This window comes from Vicugna pacos, chromosome 12, assembly GCF_048564905.1.
Source record: "Vicugna pacos chromosome 12, VicPac4, whole genome shotgun sequence".
Classification (NCBI taxonomy): Eukaryota; Metazoa; Chordata; class Mammalia; order Artiodactyla; family Camelidae; genus Vicugna; species Vicugna pacos.
Genome location: NC_132998.1, coordinates 2,972,459 through 2,993,983, shown reverse-complemented (window position 1 = coordinate 2,993,983; position 21,525 = coordinate 2,972,459).

Below are 21,525 nucleotides of genomic sequence, written 5' to 3'. Positions count from 1 at the left end.
TAATTTGGGAGTCAAAGGACATAATTAAGACCCAAAACATCACAATTGATGAACTGCAGTAAAGTTTATAAAACAGTAAATAGTTAACAAAGATACTCTCAATTTTGTTGTAAACCTGAAACTTCTGTAAAATATATGTCAAAAATAGTTAACAAAGATGCATATATAACCAAGTACTATATGTGTAGCAACAATAAAATAGTGATTCTAGTTTTATAATTCTTAAGACTGCAATCTTAATTTTTTCTAGCTATAACACCAAGTTATATTTTTTACTTAAATTATTTTATTATAATACAAACCTATAACTAGTTACAGACTTCACATATGAATAGCTATTCTAAATTTATAAAATCTTTAAATAAAACAAAAAATTATAAAACTATTAAACCAATAATATCAAATTTTGTATCAATAATTTAATATGTTGTGTTATTTCACTAAAACTGAATAATTATTTTCAATGTATATATGATACTTATTGCTATGATGAAAGTTCTGACTTTAATATATGTGTATCTGCTTATTTTATTGTGGGAAAATACACATAACAGAATTTACCATTGTATCCATGAAGTGTACGGTTTCGTGGCATTATGTTCACATTTTTGTGCAACCATCACTACCATCCATTTCCAGAACTTTCACATATTCCCAAACTGAAACTCTTTGTCCATTAAACACCAACTCCCCACCTGCCCTTCCCCTCAGCCTCTGGTGACAACTCTACTTTCTCATTCTATGAATTTTACTGCTCAAGGTACTGTATGTAAGTGGAACCATATAATATTTGTCCTTTTGTGATTTGTTTATTTCACCCAGAAAAATGTCCTCAAGGTTCATCTATGTTGTATCATGTCTCAGAATTTTCTACCTTTTAAAGGCTGAATGATACTCCATTGTATGTATGTGTGACATTTTATCTATCCATTCATCTGTGGATGGACACTGATTGCTTCCACCTTTTGGCTCTTGTGAATAATGCTGCTATGAACATAGGTGTACAAATACCTGTTTGAGTCCCAGCTTTCATATCTTTGGGGGTATGTACCCACAAGTGAAATTGCTAAGTCATGTGGTAATTCTATATTTAATTTTCTGAGTAGTTGCCATACTATTTTCCACAGCAGCTGCACCATTTTACATTCTTACCAGCAACCAAGTTACATTTTTTTTATCATTCTCCTTTTGAGCAGGGCCCTGATCTTGAAGCTCAGCTGCCTAATTTGGACTGACCATCTTTGCTGCGAAAAAAAATAATCTCAAAAATTATGCTAATAATGGTGGTTGTCATCATTTCTTGATTTTAATGGACAAAGATTTCTCCTTAAAGCCCTGTTAGTATTCTGTAACTGTTACCTCTAACTTTGGCCTATTTGGGCTCTTTACATTAGCCTATATGTTTATTAATGTAAGAAAAAGAGAAAGAAAACTTCCCCGTTCTCTACTCGGGAAAACACATCTTTTTTGTCATCCTGAATCCATTTGCAAAAGGCTCAACATCTCTCTTCTCCAGTAACTAATCCTTGTGTGCTTCTCCTGCCGTTTCCAGGACTGAATTTTCTTTGGGTGCAATCTCAGATTTGCCAGGCCTCCACGTGCTATTAGTGATGTCCCAGGTCACATTCCTGAGACAGGGGGAATTCTGCCCTGGCCCTGCGACCTGTAAGCTCACTGATCCTGTCTTCTTCTTCTAGGCTCCCCAGGTGGCCCCAACTTGCTCTACCATCAGTACTTTATCTTCACCATCACATCTTTGCAATTACCCTTGACACTTAGATTTCTGCTAGGTACCAGTTTCTGGACTCATGTTCTCCATTGTTTGAGGCAAAGAAATAACTTTTGAGCATCATTCTGCTAAGAAAAATATCATTCATCTAATTCATTCTGATCTTTTCTATTTCACTCCTGTAAAAAAAAAAAAAGGTAATTCAGGACTAGAAGAAAACACAGCAGAAAACAGACATATTTATTAATTTTTTTATGAGAGGATTTTTTAATTCTTAAATATAATGGAAGAAATCAAAGAAAAAATAAAACATTTAAAATATCTATACGTAAAGAACTGTTACACCACGGATGGACCAGGAGACATTATGCTAAGTGAAACAAGCCAGAAGCAGAAAGACAAATGCTGCATTATCTCACTTGTATGTGGAATACAAGATGTCCAAACTCACAGAAGCAGAGAGTAGAATAGTGGTTGCCAGGGACTGGGCATGAGGCTGGAGGGGTGGCAGATGGAGAAGAGATGGTCAGAGGGTACAAAGTTTCAATTATGCAAGATAAATAGTTCTGGATATCCACTGTACCCCATAGTAGCTGTAGCTAACTGTCTTATATACTTAAAATTTGCTAGGAGGGTAGGTCTCTGCTAAGTGTTTTTACCACAGTAAATTAATTAATTAATTAATTAATTTTAAAAAAAGAACAATAATAAAGGGGGTGAAATCTGGGGAGGCGATGGATGTGTTTATGGCACTGATGGCAGTGATGATTCCATAGGTATATACTCATCCCCAAACTCATGGAGTTGTGGACATTAAATGGTACAGCTTTCTATGTCAGTCTTACCTCAATAAAGTTTCTTTTTTTAATTTTTAAAAAAGAAAGCATATGACCTAGAAAGAAATGCCTCAAAATATTATCAGTAGTTAAATCAAGTATTGGGATGATCAAATGATGTGTTTTTCATAGATATTTTTGTGTTTTTTCCTCCCAAAATAATTATACATTACTCTCATTATCAGTAACAATAAAACAGTTCATTAAAATCACCGATCATTTAAACAAAATCCATAGTAATGGAAAGACTGAGTACACTGGATGCACATCATCTCGAGCATGGATGTTGTGGTATTCCACCACACACTAGCCAGACGGGTTTGGTAAATTCCATATGCTCTCCGAACCCTGGTTTACTCGCCTGAAAATCAGGTATGACACTTAACCTGAAGGCTTGATATAAGGACTCTGAGTAAACAGGAATACAAAGCACCAAAATACTGTATACAGTAAGTGCTCAACACGTGAAAGCCAATATGACAACTTGTTGTAAAGTTTTTCATCTTTTAAGCATCTTTTTCCCAACCTCTGGAGACCAAGAGACACCTTGCTTAAGACACTAAAGCCATGACTGGTATGATTCAGCTCAGCGGGAAATCCATTTAAACACCTTGAACACTTTAAAGTCTCCCAGCCCTCCCTGTCTGCCTGCGCTGATGATCCTCGGCAGTGGGAGACCAGCCTTTCATTCCTCCAAGGAGGCTCTGGCACCAGTGTTTCTCACATTCTGTCCTCGTCTTGCAGAGGACTGTAATAACATCTCAGAAAGTACATTTGCTCTAGCCCAGGTAAACTTTGTTATACTGCGGCACAGGCTTGCTAAGTCATTTAATGCTCCAGAGTAAATCTTCCTGCTCTGAAGTTTAATAGGGAGTCATTCAGAGTTGTGGAATCAATTAAGTTCCTGCCCCCTGCGTCCCTCCACAGAAAAGGATTGACAAATGACACACAGAGGCCTGGTTAGTGAAATGAGTCGCTTTTCCCTTAACTGCAACTTAATCAGCATGGTAGTCTCAGTGCTAATGAACATTAGTCCAACCACATTTCAGCTGGAAGCAACCCAGAGAACTTCTCCAAGGCAATCATTTTATAGATGAGAAAATTAAAGTCCAAAGAAGGAATGAACCACTGGGACATAGTAGGCGCTGATTACCAGCTTGGTGAATGAATGAGCTTTTATGCCAGGGGGCTGGATTGAAGGACAAAAAGTGATAGCTAATATATTTTGAGGGATTACTATTGTTCTGTACTGTTCTAAGTGCTTTACGTGTGATCGCTTGGGTGAGCCTTGCCACAACACATTTTCCAAATGAGGAAGCTGAGTGTAGAACACTTTGGTGGTTCAGCCAAGGCCGCAGAGCTCTTAAGTGGTGGAGGTGGATTTTAACCCCCAAAATATGAGTATGTGATGACATCCCCAGATCAGATACTCTTAATAAATATACCATACTCTTCTTCAGACTGGGGCTCCAGTCCTGCATTTATATTTTTAAAATATCTCTTAAGTCCCTCCATGTCTCTACCATTACTGTGAATCAGATTCAGCCACCATCCCCTCTTCTATTCCTGAAACAGCCTACTAACAAGCCTTCTTACTTCCAATCTGCTACTCTTCTTTTCAAAACCATCAGACTAATCCTTCTAAAAGACAGTTTAATCATCCCATTCTCCATGGTTTAAGCCCTGCAATGCTTCTTCGTTATCCTTGGTGTAATTCAGCCTGTCAGTGGCTCATAGGCCCCCTTCATAGCCATCTCCACCTGAAACTCACAGGCCTGTCATACTGAATTTCTTTCACTTCCTACAATGCAACAGTCTCTTTAACCTCTACTCTAATCCACCCTTTGTCCTTGACGGCTCACCTCTACTGACTCCAGGTTGCAGTTTACACTTCCTTGGGAAGCACCCACCGAGCCTCTCCTAAGCCTTGCACCTTCTTTGTGAGTGCTTCTCTAGCAAAAACCTGATTATGCTGTATTGAAGATGCTTGTTGAGTTGCCTTTTTCTCCCCTTAAGTTATTTACCAAGGCAAGAATCAAACTAAATCTGCCTTTTCATCATCAGATCCCGTTTGCCTAGGATGTCTGTTAACCTCTCTGTACTCCAATGTCCTCAGCGAAAATGAGGATGATGATACTCACTTCACTGAATTAAATGAGAAAACACATGTAAAGTATGTCATGCCTGACTCAGTAATGACTTAACAAATGGCAATAAATACAGGTTTTTCAATATAGAGATGCTTTGTGATACACCATTAGGAAGGCAGGACAATTCCATCACATTACATTAAATATCAGCTAAAAATGGTGTCTGATATGTTTAAAATGAAATACAAATTTGACTTTGAACAGTGACAAGTTAAAGAAATGCTAAGAGAAAGGGTGAAGATGAGAGAGAGCAAAGAGAAGAGGCAAGGCAGGCAGGAGGAAAGCAGGGATGTGGAGAAGCTGGTCTTCCAGTGAGCGTGCAGGGCCCAGTATCATCCTGTGCAAAGGCCCTGTGGTCAGGGGAGCCCAGTTCAGCTTCCTGAAGGAAAGAGGAAACTACTGGTGTGGAATAAGAAGTTAATAGGGCCTATTATTCCAATATGGAATATTCTATATCATTTAGGAAACTCTCATTTAAACTCTGGGAAAAAAATCACCTATCTGCTTGCTAAATCTTACATTTTTCTTAAAAAGGAATGAGACATTTATTTCACAACAAAAGATGAAAGGCAAACTTTACACAAGGTGTCTAAGCTGACCATTTTAGGTACATTCACACTAATGTAGAACTAATATATCAGGAAGGTATTTGGCGGTTGTTACATTCTTCCCATTATTATTTCTAGAGGCAGGTAGAGAGCAGGACAACTTTAGTTACATCAAAAATTGATGTATGTGGCTAAGTCTTGGGGTCTAGGTTTGGTGTAGGCAGGATGGCAACAGCAATCTAGCCAGAATACAATTCGAAGACTCCCTAAACTTAGCTCAGTTTTGGGGAGCATATCGTGAGAGTGAATAGAAATTGTGTGTAAAGGTGTTTTTGTGTTATTAAACTTTGAACTCACAAAGTTCTGCTTCATATATTTCAGTGACATGTGTTTAGTCTTTAGTGTAGAATCTCAGTTCCTAGGGGAGTCTTGGTCTCATGGTTGTGTGTGTAGGAAACCGCCCTTCAAGAAGCTAGCAACTTAAGAGCAGAAACTAGAGCAGTGCCTGTGTGGGCTAAGTGAGGGCGGGCCTCCATCCACCTGAAAATCCATGCTTTTGTACCACCAGACCACCTCCCCTCCAGAAGAAATTGTGGTTTGAGAACGCAGTCTGCTTAAAAAGAGAGCTGCACCTCAGTAAGTGTTCTCCAGTGCAATAAACCAGGCACTTGGAAAGCTTTCACTCTAGATACGTATACTTTGTGTGGATGTATGCGTATGTATATATATACATGTGTAATATATATAAAATGAAATAAATTACAGTTTTTTTCTGTGAATGGTCAGAAAAACAGGAGACAAAATTCTTATGGTAAAGTAATTTGACTTGTGAGTGCTTAACCGTGTGACAGACGTCATGCTAAGCACTTCCGCTGTATCCTCATGTATCCTCCTAACAACCTTGAGAGACAGTCATTGTTAACCTTGTTTCACTAAGTAGGAGTTGAGGTTCTTAGGAGTTAACTGAACAGCCCCAGGTGGCTCAGCTATACACGGCAAAACCAAAAGCCAAGCCCTGCTCCGGCTTCCTAGGCTTAACGATGAGCTTACAGCCCGAAACCACCGCACAGATGATCCTCGTTTAGTCCGCAGGTAAATCACCACTGTTACAGAAGCACCTGACTTAGGGCACATACAGACACAAGCAAAGGCCAGCACAGGCCTGGACGACACAGCTTCCATTCCAAAGGGATAAACAAAGTCAAGGTCAAACCATCCAGAAAGGCCCCCAAACCGTAAAGAATGCTATTCCCTTTGAAAGCCACCCTCGTGATGTCAGGCTGCCAAGCATTTCCTTGCTGGAAGATATGACATGATTTTCCAGAGGACCCTGGTGCTTCCTCCTCCCCTCGCACTTAACCACCCCATGCCCCCAGCCTCCTCTTTGCTTTCTCTTTATGAAAATGCCCTCCAGACCCAAACATAATATCCAACAAAAATCCCTTTTTATTTCGTTAAGAGATCACTTCAGGCCAGAACATGATTCTTACAGCTTAATCTTGTTTTTATATCAAACATCTTAGTTGAAAAACAATTTACAGTCATTGAGCTCCCCAAATTCCCACTCCCAAAACGTATCCCAAATGTTTATCTCCCAAGAAGTCTTCCATTAGCAGATTAAGTTATTTCAAATACACTGAATTATGATCTGTCAGGCATTTAGAGTAATACAAATAACTAAAAATACAACCTTCAGATTGTCCGAAGAGAACTTCACAGCCCTATTTTCCCTAGACTTTATAATAGTAAATGAATGGATGTAGATATATGACTATCAAGACAATATTCTTCAGAGACAAAGTGAAAATAGGAAGTCAATCTCCCTGTAAAATTAAGTTCTGCAGCGTGTTGCGGTACATCTCAGACTTTAAAGCTCTTGTGTGTTACTGCAGGATCTTGTTCAATTTGAGATTCCATTTCAGAAATCTAGAGGAGGACTGAGATTCTGCATGTCTAGCACAATCCTGGTTCGTACAGCTGCTGCTGGCCTAGGTACCAAACTTCGAAGAGCAAGGGCCTGGTAGTTAAGGAGTGGCTCTTGAGTAAAATACCCTGAGTTTGTATCTGGGTTGCAGCTTAACTACTTTGTGCCCTTAGGGGCATTACTTAACTCTCTCTCGGCTCAAAATCATCTACAAAGCAGGGCCAGTCAGGATGTTGAAATATAAGACAATGCTTGTGAAGCATTTATCACAGTGCTTGGCAAGTACGAGACAATTAGAAGCAGCAGCAGGAGGAGGGGAACTAGTGAAGAAGTAATGTGTTTTCTTTTAATGTGGCTGTTTAATAGGTGCGGAGGGACAAGTCTTCAGCCTTATTGAAATAATGGAATTGTGTGTGTGTGTGTGTTCACTGTTTCATACCTATTTTATTATATGTGCATATATATTCACTATTTCACCGTTATATAATTATACACAGAAATAGATAGTTTTATTAGTGTCAACTCACAACCTTATGTAGACTTTCTCCATAAAGAATAATGAATAATCTAGTGATGAGCACCCTCAGGATCTGCAGAGCACATAGAAATGGGGTACTGAATGTGAGCTTCTTGACCAAGCTCAAAATCTTAAGGCTGGCTCAAACCCCAGAAGCTTCAGGGCAGTCCTGATCACATGGAACTGCTGACAAGGGACTAAATATCTCCACTGCTGCTAAGACTACTGAGAAATTGGAGCTGACTTCCCAGTCAGAGGAATTTCTGGTCAGCTGGGGATGCTAAAAGGTTTTTCAGGAGGAGAAAAAGTTAATCTGACTAGTAGGAAGAGAAAAACTTTTCAGACAATGGAAACAGCAAAGGTCATGTGATAAGATGGAGTGTGGTGGGAGAGTGGGAGAATGTGAGAATCATTGGAAGAAGGTAGCGTTCTGGGAGAGCAAAAAGCAACAAGCTACGTGGCAGGGGCTGAGGGTAAATTCTGGGGCAGGGCCAGATCATGTCAGACCCGGAGGCCATACAGGGAGGTCTGTGTTGATCTTAAGAGCGTTGCTGTGTTTTAAGCAAGCATTGACGTGATCAGATTTCAAAATATCACACTAGCTTCAGTATGACATAAGGTCTAGAATGAAGCCAAAGCTGATACTGACCAATTAGAAGTCTGTTAAAATCATTGAAGACATGGGAACTGGAAATCATTAAAGGATTATAAGCAGTGAATCAAGAAGGCAGGGTTGTCATTGTAGAAATATGCATGATAAATTAAAGATGGGACACCCAAAGTAAGATTAGTTTAAAGGTTATGATAAAAGTAAAGGAAGAAGCATGAAGGTCTGCACTACGGTTGAGGGGTTGGAGAGGAGGGGATGGATTTAAGCAATACTTAGAAATTAGAATCCCTTTTTTAAACCAAGCTGTTGGTGGTCCCCCAGGATTTGGTGACGTTATAAGGGAAGGATACAGAAAAGGAGAAGAATTTGAAAGGCTAGGTCAGAAGTTCATGACTTGCAACATGAGTTAGTTGAGATACTTAATGCACCTAACCATTCACCAGCTTAACGTGTGTCTTCTTTCAATCCTTCCACCTTCTTGCTAATAAAATTTCAGACTTGCAGTAGTTCTCAGAACAACACTGTAAGTCAAATAGTATCATTCAAGTATAATTTTCCAAATATTTTCATAAAAGGGAATTGTGTTCTGACCAAGAGGTTTACATCCAACGATTTAAACGCCAGACCTCAAATGTCACATTTAATCAACTGTAGCTTGGTGTGTGAGTACGCGTAATGAATGAAAACCATTTTGTCAAGAGGCAGTGTCTGAGTCTGTAAACCAGACTGAGCCTCCGGAGTAACGCTGCTCATCACAGGGTCTAGCCATCTGAAACCTGAAAGTGGAGAATCAAATCTTATGAACTGAAACACATTGGGAGTCAATAGGTCAATGCAGTGTTGTGCTGTTTGCTGTAATGGCACTAAGCAATCACACGGATGGATTGGCAGAGCAACGGTCGTGTGAATCACTGTTGTAGCATTACCCTGAGTCCGTTTTCAGTTTGAACTATCTGTGAAAGAGCTAGAAGAGACACCTGGCAGTTCCTGTAAAGGAGAAACTGTGACTTGGGAGCAGGCAGTGCCGAGATGAGTGTCTATTTATCTTTATTGCAGAGAGCTGGATGTCATTGCAGCCTGGGGAAGTCCCAGGGACAGAGCTCACCCTCGATGATGAGATCAGTGCTCTAAGGGAAAGAACACGGGCTTTGAAGCTAGACTGGATAAACCTGGTTTTGCGCTCAAGTATTGCCCTTTGTGGCTCTGCAAGCTTGGGGAAGAGCCCTGAACCACATTTTCACCTGTGAAATAATAATGAAGGATTTCTACCACATACAAGGACTAAAAAGCCAATATAGATAAAGCACATGGAAAAGTGACACATTTGTCACATATAGGTGTTCATAAATGTGTGTTCTTTTCCCTCATCTTTCGATGAATGGTTCAAGACTTTAGCGTATGTAAGGACCCCCCAGGGTGCTTATAAAAATGCAGGTTCCTAGTCTCCACTTCCCGGGAGTTCCGAGTCATAGGTCTAGAGTATTCCTTAGTTAGAGCGAAATATAGAATATTCCTCGAAGCCACGTGTCACTGACACTGGAGATCATTCTGCAGTCACCTCAAATTTAAGAGGGCACCGTAAGTGATCGTCCTGTGGCCAAGAATGTTTGATTGAAAAGGTTAACTCTTATTTAAGCTCAGTGAGTGAATTTTTAGGAAAAACATAAGTCATATATTTGAGTGTTACGACGTACATTTTTCTATGCAAATTCATTACTGTCTGTGTCTTTCACTCTGCTTTGCTGTATCTCAGAATCCTTAAAGAGCAAAGTCAGTTTCTTCTCATTACCGCACCCCCTCCCCCTTAACATTTCCTTTGATCAGTTCTGTACCCGGAGCTGTCACATGAAGAACAACGAGTCAGTCAGTCCTCAGGATATAGCGTTTTATACTGTGTTTAAACACAGCAGCAAGGACACTGACATTCTACCTGATTTCCAAAACCTGTTCGTCTCCCTAAACAAGCTCCATTCATTCACCTCAGCAGCCAACTTCCCTCTCCAACCATGGTTAGTGAGGGAACTGACTATCCTCTTTCCCAGGCATTTTTCCATCCATCTAATAGCCTTTCTTTCCAAGATATGTGAATACATTAAATCACTCAGTGCTGAGCAGTGGTAAATCACAGCTCTGCAAGCCCGACTTCCACTGAGGCCGCTGACAAGAAAACCTCATAAAAGGAGATCACTCAATATAATAATCTTGTTCCAGATATGATTTGGGGGGAGCCAGAGGCCATAAAAGGGAGAAAAGGAGGAGAGGAAGAAGATGTGACCAGGCAGCATAAATCAAAAAAATTTTTGAGAAGGGATATTTTAGGCTCCTTCTTTTAAAGTAGCTTTGGTATATGAAAGAATGCAAAAAGATTTTCCCCCATATCACAGTCCTTTGGGAACAAAACTAAGCTGGGCTTTGTAAATAAGAATTTAAGACCTAGGATAAAAATAGTTTAAAAGTCACTAATCATCACTTTCAGATTCGAGGGCACTTTCAAAAGCTCAAAGAAAAAAAAAAAAAAAAGAACTCCAAACATCTCTGTATTTAGGTCTTTTTAAGGCCCCAGAGAGAAATCAAGGACTGGTAATCAGCACTTTTAAGATTAAATTCTAAGTGCCCCCAGACAGCCAGAAAATGGAACTTTCTTCCCCTTAAAGGTTCATATAATATGTGACTTGACTGAATGCAGTCAGGTAGAGAGCATGAATGAAAAGACCTGATTCTGCGTTAAGACCAGATTTCAGAGGTGCAGAGGAAAAGGAAGGCCCCAGAAAAGGGGAGAGACAAAACCATCAACCTAGCTCTCACAAGGTTTTAAGACACAGTGTGTTTCCCCACACCTACAGTCTGTGTAGCTGCAAGAAAGGCAAATTAATTAAGGAATAGTTTACTTTCAGAAAAGAATTGATGAAAGATTTCAGGAGGTCTCTTGTAAGTCATTTGTTCTTACAGAGTGCATCTAACTGTGCTAAAATATTCTTCAATCCATGTTTCCCCAGTCACATTTATTGCCTAAAATTAGGTTCACCTGTCTTATGGTTCCCATAAAAGAGCCTCTAATGTGCCCAAATTTTAATCATGAAGAAATTCCTTCTTATGGAGGAGAAGAGGGACCTCTTGAAAGTTTTCCCCTTGAAATATTTCTAAAAGACTTTCAATAAAATATAATATTCATTCAGCAAACATTCATGGAAGAGCAGCTGTTCCATCCTCTCTGCTTCCCTGGCTTGAGGCGGCTTCATTGTGAAGACTGTGCAGTCTGCCACTGTCCAGCATCAAGCTGCGGTCCCTAAACCCCAGGCGGCGCTCCCCACCGATTGCTGTTTCTTGCACAACTGGGCATGCCCTCCTGCTTAAAAGGGATGGCTGCAGGTGGAGTGGACATTTTAGATTCAGTTTCTGCTTCTCCATGGCCTGAGCACCACATCTACCCTCCACTATGAGGATTATCGGGTTACGTGACCCACACGGCGGGTGTATTTCATCACCAGCCCTAGAAAAGTGTATCATGTATCTAAAATTTTGAGCTCTCACACCCTCAGCTCTCCAGATTCAGGAGCAAATACTTTGCTGCTTAGTTCACTGTGATCTTGTGAACCAGATATGGTAACGAGGCCAACTTGTTACATGCCTGCCTCGCCCTGTCCATCCTGTGTCTAATAATATGGCTTCTACGGCCCCTGTACCAAAGACCCTCATGTGGTCCTAACTTTCCACCCACAACATATAACATCCATCCCTCTCGCCCCGTCTCCTCTCTTGCCCTTCCAACCAAAATTACATCTATGCCCATTGCTGCAGTCCTGTTCCATCAGAGTTCTGCAAATGAGGCGTATGGTTCCATACCTCTGCACCTTTGAATGTTCCTTCTCTCTGTTCATAAAGCTAACTCCAGCCTATCCCTCAAAACTCTACTCAGGCATAGAATCTCCTGGAAGCTTTCCTGGGTCCCTCCTCCTCAAATCTCTCTCACCTCGGTGCCCCAAAGATCTGCTGTGCACAAGTCTATTGTAACCTTTTCACTGTTTGTTTACTGACCTGTCGCCCTCAGGCAATTTGACTCACTGATTTATTAGCATGTTGCCATTGTAGGTGTTCTTTCTACATCTGCTTCCATGCTAAGTATACTCAGATCTCTGTTGCAGGATTTAATTCCTAAAAGTCAGAGATAAGACTGTTTTCTCTATATTTCAAAAGGGAAACCTGTCTTGAGGGGAAAAACGATTTGCTCAAGGCCAAACACTAGTAAATAGTGGAGCAAAGATTTGAACCTGCAAAGATTGCAGCCTCCGCCAGTTTCCGGTACTGGTCTTCCATCTTCAGTGATGATGGCAGGTCTGCAGTGCTTAGCCCTAGCTAAGTGCCAAAGGGATACCTACAGGTGAGAATGAGTGGTTGGCACTGTTGATGAGACATGATTGATTAGATTAGGAGAGAGAATGGCCAGAGCTGTGCCAGTCAGATTCTTTTTCCCAGGAATTTAGAATTGGGCTGGTCAACTGAACAGAGAAAACAGTTAAACTCTGGACCTGGGAAGTGGCCTTGTTTGTTCATGTACAGGTGAAGCAGTGAAATCTACTGTAGAGAGAGAGAATATTGAAGCAAATACATAAAACAGAAGCAAAAAAAGTTACAGAATATCACTTGAATTATTAATGTTTTATATTTACTTTTACAGCATGGCTTACTTCCAGGCTGCCCTTGGGTTTGTTCCATGAACTATCTGTATATATACCATGTCTCATAAATTTTCTTTATTGTTTTGCTTGAGTTATTTGGAGAGTTTTAACTAAGATGATTCTTCACGTGCAGATACCTTATCCATCACTTTTCTTCACTAAGATCTGTCCTGATGTTCATCCTGATTACAGATTTAATTATTAGTATCCTATCCACGTATAAAATATATATTTATATATAAAATATTTATATTTTCAAATCATTCATTGTTATCAGCTGATGTTTTCAAATATCATTCGTAGTTATCATGCTATAGCCATATAGGGGTACAGACAAGACTCAGTTTGACTATATACCTTTATTCCTTAGTTTAGCCCCACAGCTAGATCCTCAGAAGTCATGCGTGGAAGCCCTGACCTCTGTATGAGGGATGAAGATGGAGAGGCGGTCAGTGGAAGGTGTGACCTGTGATGTCTGAGGAACTGTTTCTTGTTCCTCTTAGGGGTTTCTAGTTTTCCTCACCAGTGAGATAATGCAAACTTTCCAGAAAAATATTGGTAAAGAACCAAACTTGGGTCCGCCTGACCTATGCTCAGCAAAGCCAATCTCCCGATACTGGGTTGTGGTGAAGGAAAATAGGGCATTTACTGCAAGGCACCCAACATGGAGCCAAGCAAGGAGAAGGGGCAGCTCATGCTCAAAAGACCCAAACTCCCCAATGTCTTTTGGGAAAGATTTTTAAAGACAGGATGAGGGAGAGGGTTGCAGGGTGCCTGATCAGTTGTGCACATTCTTTGGAATTGGTGGTGGTGAGGTGATAGGGAGTCAACGTCATTAACCTTCTCGTTCCAAACGGTCTGGGCTCTACATGCATGTGGTCAGCGTGCAGTTAACTTCTTCCACCTGGTCGGGGTTTCAGTGTCTGCAAAACAGCTCAAGGATGTGGCTCAGAACATTACCTATAGCCCGTGAGGGGGAACTGAAGGTCCTTGGCTTTGTTTAATGGCTAAACTATTATTATTTTGTCTTGCTTGACTGTTTCCCTTTGTTTCTGTATTTTCTCACTTCCCTGATTAAACTTACTCTTTGGAACTCAGGGAAGGCCTAGGAAGCTAAAGGTTTTTCCACAAAGCAGAGGAAGGGGCACAGGGGGATCTGTCCCCAGGCAGGTCCTGCAGAGTTCTGTTCAGTTTCATTATGAACATTTGGTGGCAACATTGCATTCCCACCTGTGTTGTTGTGAAATGAACTATGCTGCTTTGTTGCAACAACCAACATGCCCTTTCTTCTGCAAGAAGCCTCATGTCAGGGGTATATACTGAGCTTTTTGTTTTCTTTCTCCCCTAGCTCTGATCCCAAAAGGGTATAATATGCTTCTCCAGAGCAACCAGTGTTGCTTTGCAACCTCCTCAGAAGCTTCCCAGATATAATCTGAAACCAGCCCCTGTTCTTGGCTGGGAGAGACCAAGAGAAAGGCAGATCACTCCAGATTGGTAGGTGGCAGGTTTAATAAACAAGGGAACTTACTTAGGACTCATGTCTTGGGTGGCTGCAAGACAAGTAGATCTCCAAATCTGCCTGCGAAAATCTTCGAAGTTTGTAATAGAGGCCGGAACCGGTACTCAGCCAGGTACTCAGTCCAGATCGCCTCATCACCACTTTTCTATTCCAAGGCTGTATCCTTAGAGCAGCTTCTGGGAGTGAGGAGGTCAAGTTAAATGCACATTCCAAGGACAGGGTAGCGGGTGCGGAGCATCTAGTTGCCTGGTTCCAGCTTGCTCATCAACTGGCAGTCGCATCTACCTGATGACCTCCTCCGACAAGCAGTCAGATAACATTGCTCTACACTTCTGTCATTGTGATGGTTCTTTAGGGTTTTTGTTTTTTTTTTATTGTTGTTGTTTTGCCCTTTTGCCTCACCTTGGAACCAGTTTTTGAGATTGTTTCTCTTTATTTGACATGGATATTCAGTTTCACAGGTCAAAGCAAACTCAGACAGCTCTAACTTTCAGCCCTGCCTTTTCCAAAGGAGCTGGTATCTTTCCTATCTTGCCTCATTCTCCAGAGTTTATTCAGCAGCAACTTGATGATGTGTCTCTTTGAAGCTGTAACTATCCATCCTTAAAGTTAATATTGAGATCTAGCACCCATTTTATGTTCCCATCTTAAAGATGACAGTACTGACTCCGAGACGAGGTAAATTATTTCAGGGAATTCATAAAGCTAGTTAAATGAGATAGTGTCTATAAAATGTTTGGCAGATAATTATACTTCACACTACTTCCATGCCACACCACCTGGCCAAATCATGATAATCTCTCATCCAGATTATTCCAATAGCCCCCAAGGGGTCCCCCCACAGTTTATTATTATTTATTCTCACACAAAAGCTTGTGATATTTTTAGAACATAAGTTTGATTACGTTATTCCACAGCTCAAATTCTCTAACGGTTTTCCATCTCAGAGTCAAACCCAAAGTCCTGACGGCACCCTATAAAGCTCCATTTGATCTGGCCCTCTATTATATCTCTTACTCAGTCTGAAATAGTTTTCCCTTCCCTTATCTGCCCCTGCCTTATGGGCCTCCTTGCTGTCATAGAGTGCACCCAGTAACCTCAGGGCCTTTGCACTGTTCTTCTCCACCTAGGCAGCCCCCTCCCCCACCCCAGATATTTGCCTGGCTAGATTCTTTACCTTTTTGAGGTCTCTGCTCAAGCATCAACTTTGCAGCTGGGCTAGCCACCTGATTTCATTTACTTTTTTTGATGTTGGATGCCATGGATGCTTTCTTTTTAAATTGTTTTTATTTTTCACTTTTTTATTGAAGTACGGTTGATCTATAATGTTGTGTTAGTTTCTGGTGTACAGCATGGTGATTCCGTTATACATCTATATGTTCTTTTTCATATTATTTTTATTATAGGTTATTAGCCAACGAATTTTAAATTGTAACCCTCCCGTTATTCCCTGAACACCCCAACTTCCTCCCTATTTAATTTTCCTTCATAATGCTTTTCACTGATACACTCCATGTTTTATTTTGTTTATTGTTTGTCTCCTCACCATATGCTCATGTGTGCATGCACACACACATAAACACACACACACACACACACTGTAAACCATAACAGCAGGGATTTGTATCTGTTTTGTTTTCTGGTATATTCCTAGCAAATAGAAAATTGCCTGGATACCTCATGGGAGCTCAATAAATAATTGTTGAATTAACAATTAAAACTCCTTCTCGTAGTGGAGCTTAATAAGTATTTGGTATTTTTATTATTTTTATTGTTCTCTTGTCACTGCGCTATTACCGTTGGCCAGAATGAGAACCCAGTTCTTCTGGTGTCACATCTCAGTGATTGTCTTACTCATCCAAAAGTACTGTGGATGAGAAGATAAAGAGGGACTAGCAGCAAAGACCAGATAAAGAGAAATTATAGCAGCAAAAATAAATGAATAAACAGAAATAAAAAAGCACTCCAATATAAGAGCTAATAAGTTTTCATCAAATGTGCACTCAAAATATGAAGGACGCAGCAAAACTGTTAAAATATGTTCCACATCCTCCCACATTATCTTCTAAAGTAGCATGGAGGCCAGTGATGCAAAGAATGATTCAGGTGCTGTTATCACTGAATAAGCCTTATATGCTTCAAGGTGCATGAATGCATACCTGCTAAGGGTATTTTGGGGAAGGCATTTCTTAAATCAACGGAGGTGCTGGGAGGAAAAGTGTATAGCTTCTTTCCTTAAAAGAAAATATTGAACTTTTTTCCTAACTTGGGACTGGAGGGCACTAAATACACAGTCAAAAAATGGAAATAACTTCAAAAGTCTCTCTCTTTACTTTTGAAGGTTATTAGATCATTCCCATGAAGATGGTCACATTAGAGTTTCCCCGACAGACACCTACTGCCTACTAAAACATCATTAGCCACATGCCAACTGTATTTATGGTTTATGGGCCATGTCAGACAGTTGCTAACCTTCTGTCCATGTCACAACATGCCTAGCATATGGAGATCATAGGGTTGCAATCATTGTCCTTACACTAGTTGAAGAAACTTTGCAATGTTAGCCCCCAGCAGACTTCATTTTCTTATCTGTAAGTGAGTATCATTGCATCCTTCTCAATGATAGTGTGAGGATTAGAGATGATGTATGTAAAGTTTCTGGCACTGAGCCTGGAAAATAGCAGGTACTCGATACATGTTATTTTCCTTTCAATTCCCCCGAAGATCCCAAACCATGGGACTCTTGCTCTGATGAGTTCATCTGATCACCTAACAGATATTAAGTATATTGCCCTTCACTGATAATCGAAAACAGTTTTACTGAAAAATGTTTTATGCCAATAGTAAGAGGGTATGTAAAATACATCATAGAAGAAACATTTTGAAGCAGATAAGACATAAGTAGCTGACTGACAACTTTCCCGAGGTAAGCCCAGATCAGAATAAACAAACTCTGTAAGTGCTGTTATGAGATGATTAAACAGGGTTGGAGTGAACAGTTGTTTTTGCTGCCCAGCTCCCATGCCCTCTTCTATTAGAAATTTTGCTTTATAGGAATCGACCCTGCCCTACTGTCATGCTATACCATGAGGGTGAGGTGAATGCCTTCACAGGGCTAAGGTATGGAACCTGGGCTAGATCAGGCCATGCAATCCTCCCACGTGCTCACACTGATGCCTCTGAGATGATGCTTGTCCTGAGTCTGACTAGTCAGAGCCAGTGAGATCAGCTTTAAGCTCTCAGGTGAGCCCTTCTGCTGTGCTGAATACAAATGTAAGCCTGAAGCCGTGGGTGGCACCCATGTAGAGCCCAGGAACAAAACCATTCAGAGAAGGTAGAACCAAATATATTTTCTTGTTTTATAATTTAATCCCTGAATTTAACACTATGTGTGACAGATACTGTTGTTACCCTGCCCTTATCTTTTTCGTGTCTGTGGTTCCCATGCGCATCCATGGGTTTCTAATGCCAGCACCTGCAATTCTGTCCCTGAAGTCTATCTCTCCCTGAAGTCTGTCTCCAGCTGCTTGACCTGAAAGCAGAGGTCAGAAAGGCTTGGAAGGTATATGTTCCTCTGAGAACAGCCAAAAGTGAATGAGAAATAATGAATTAGAGAATAAATAACCCGACTGACTCACTTCTTGGAGTTGGGATCACACTGAAACTGTTTGCTAACATTCCCAGGTGGATTGAGCCTCACTTTTCCACAGAGATAAGCTGTTAACACGTCTTTACTTGGCTTCCTTCCTTCCTTCTCTCACCTTCCAAATCCTCTAACAATTCTTCCTTGGGATGATTTCCAAAATAAAGCGCAAGAGTACACAAAGCCTTCTTTTGGAGTCTGCTTCCAGGAGGCTCCAACCTAAGACAGCTGATGTCTGAGCAGCTCCAGGAAGCAGGCCCTCAGGGTGGGATGCTTGAACTGGATCGCTCCTTGGCCCGCCGACAGCCGGTCTGTGTGTTGGAATCCCTGACCTGAGGTAGGATCAAGATGATTAAGACACGTACCTGTGGTAGATTGGAGCAGGGTAGAAATGGAAGGCAATGCGCAAGCTTTAGCCTTTGAAAGACGTGGGAGTTACATGGGTGATTGCAACCACTGTAGAGTTTGTAGGCTGCTGTTATTAGTCAAAAGATCCCTGAAAGAAGAAAATAAGCCGGCTATCAAAGGAGATTCTCATTACCTGCAGGCAGAGGGAAGACTGTACTGAAAATCAGGCCCAAGATTTGATTACAAGGGTTAGGTTACAAAAGAAGCTTTGTAGCCCTGGCAATTACACCACAGTGTTGCTAGGGACAAGACAGATGTTCAGCCAGTGAAAGCATTACTTGACTAATATAACCCAAGAAGATCGAGATCAGGCAAGCAGAACTTTGATGTCAGCTGACACAAAGGAAAAATCTCATCCCTCATCCAGTTTCCAGACCTGAGCCAATTCTTAAACCAGAACATTCAGTGAAACCAATCCCCCTTGGAGAAGGACCCTGACATTTTGTAGGAAGTACGTACAACAGTGATTCCCCAGTTCTTTCCCAATGTAACTCCCCCCCACCCCCAAACAGATGATTACCTAAATCTTTTGAGAGCTGGTGGATGATGGGTAGTAGCTGTCATCAATGCCAAAATGCCATCATGGTCCTCATTTAGGCTGAGGGAATACAGAAACCAGGTGATCAGTGGAGTCCTGGTCCAAGTTTATCTCATAGTACGGTGAGTCCACTGTGTCCACATGCCTACTCTCTGGTCATTTTCTTAGATCCTGAAGCAAGATGGATATACTTCGTACCTGGCAGAACCCTCAGCAGGCTCAGGACCTATGGAGTCAGATCTATTATGGTAGTGAAGGTCAAGTGGAAGCCCCTAAAACTGTTACACATCCCCTAAGACAGAAATTCAAAAGCAGCCCAGCATCCAGATTGATACAAAGACTTAAATGATGAAGGTGTGGCTGTCCCCATAACATCCCGTAATATACCACTATGACTCTTGAAAGAACCACACCTGGAAATTGAAATTTTTCAAACCCAACAGGGACCCATTCTCTTGGAATGCAGACATGCGTGGACTTACCCCAGGGCTGTGCTGGCTCTCCCGCTCTGGTCACAGCGTAGTCTGAAGACACCTCAGTCGTCTTAGACACTGGTTAGCTGGATCTTCCAAAAATCAACACACTGGTCTATCTTAGCAATCACAGTAAGTCAACCACATGCTAAACAGGGAGCTGCAAGCACTCTCATGCTCTGGTAAGACACCCATGAAACAGATGGTAGGTAATAAACCCCACAGAGATTAAGGGGCCTACTTATCTGTAAGTTTCTGGGGATACAGAGTTCTGGGACATTCTAGGACCCCCCCCCCGGCCCCAAGTTAAAGGACATTCTTATACCCTGTACCTCCCACTTTCTATCATTAAGAAAGCAGTTCCGTATCTCCATGTTTGGTGGGACTTTTGAATTTGGAGACAGCCTATACACGCTTGGGAATATTGCTTTAACTAGGTGACTGCTACTGGTTTCACTAACTTCCTGATGCCCTTGTTTTTTTTAAATAAATTGTAGCCAGCCACCAACTTGAGGAAGCAATGATAAAGCAGAGTGAACATGTGAACATAAGGAAAGAGTAGGTCTAAGTCGTACAAGAGTGGACTGTAGGTGAGACTCAGTGCTCCCCACTTTCCATATACCCTATGCAGCATCACTGTGCATCCTTACGGCATCCAACTGAAAGAACCTGCAGTTCTGCCCATGGGCTCTCTTTGTGGCCAATAAAACCCATGCTCAGCCTGTCCTTATTGTGGCGGGCGGAAGTGCCTGAGTCATTGTGCCTGTGAGCCCTCAACCAGTGATAGAAGAGGTTCTATCATTGCAGATCCTAGCTGCTTCTCCTCTTAGGCAGAATAATGCGTAGTCATGGTCCACACCCCGAGAGGGAGTCCAGTTTGCCCACAATGATAACGTGCTCATTTGTGCATCCTATACTGGCTTCTTTCTTCTGCTTACCTCATTCTTCACTCCACTAATGGTGCTCCAGGGATCACGTGATAGACAATATGCACCCAAGTCTTTGTCTACTTCTAAGTCTGCTTTTAGGTTTTTTTTCTGGGAAAACTAACCTAAAACAGCACTTGTAGTTTGTATTAATTCTGAACGTTTTTGCTTATATGAGCTAATAAATTTTCCTGTTTCCATAGACCTATTTGAGCCACTTTTTCTTTTACTGGCAACTAATGAGTTCTAATAAGTTCTACCTTTTCCAGAGGCTATAATAAAGTAGCTCTGTGCTTATTTTAAAATAAAGCTTTATTTGCACAATTGTGGAGGTCAATATTTCTTTTCTTAACCATTACCATAGTATAGATTTTCTAAAATGTGTATTCCTCAAATCCAGGAATCACGGCCCTGCTTTATTTGTAACTTTCACAACTCTCTAACCAGGCTCATTCCCTTTTGACTCCCATTTTCTAACCACAATTTCCTGTTTTTCTAACTCAACATTTTAAGAATTAGCATTCTCTAGGTTTTCATCTTTTTTCTCATACTTGCCATTATTAAAAAAAAAAAGAAAGAAAACTACCTCATTTCTCTTTCTTACAACCCTGTTTTTAACTTTCACCATCTTACTTCTGATACCTGTTTATCTTCTGAGCATCACATTAAACCCCCACAAGACAACCTGTGGGCTGTCTCAGTACCCTAAACTGACCTCACTTCAAAACTCACATTCACAATTCCCATCTCTCCCACACCAAAGCATGTTAACTTGTCACTTCTAAATAAGTGCTTCTGCCAACCATGGGAAGCCCCAGCACTAGGAAAAAACCCTCTCTCACTTTCTCTTTCCCTCTCTCTGCCACACTTTCTTCATCATCCACTCTACAACTCAGCATGACTTTTTACCTGTTGCCAAAATGACATTCATAAAAGCTGAAGAGGAGAGTCAGAGGGGCAAGGAAAACATCTGGGACTAATCTACCCGTTAGAAATGGGTACGTGAATTTAGTCTGACCGTTCAAGGA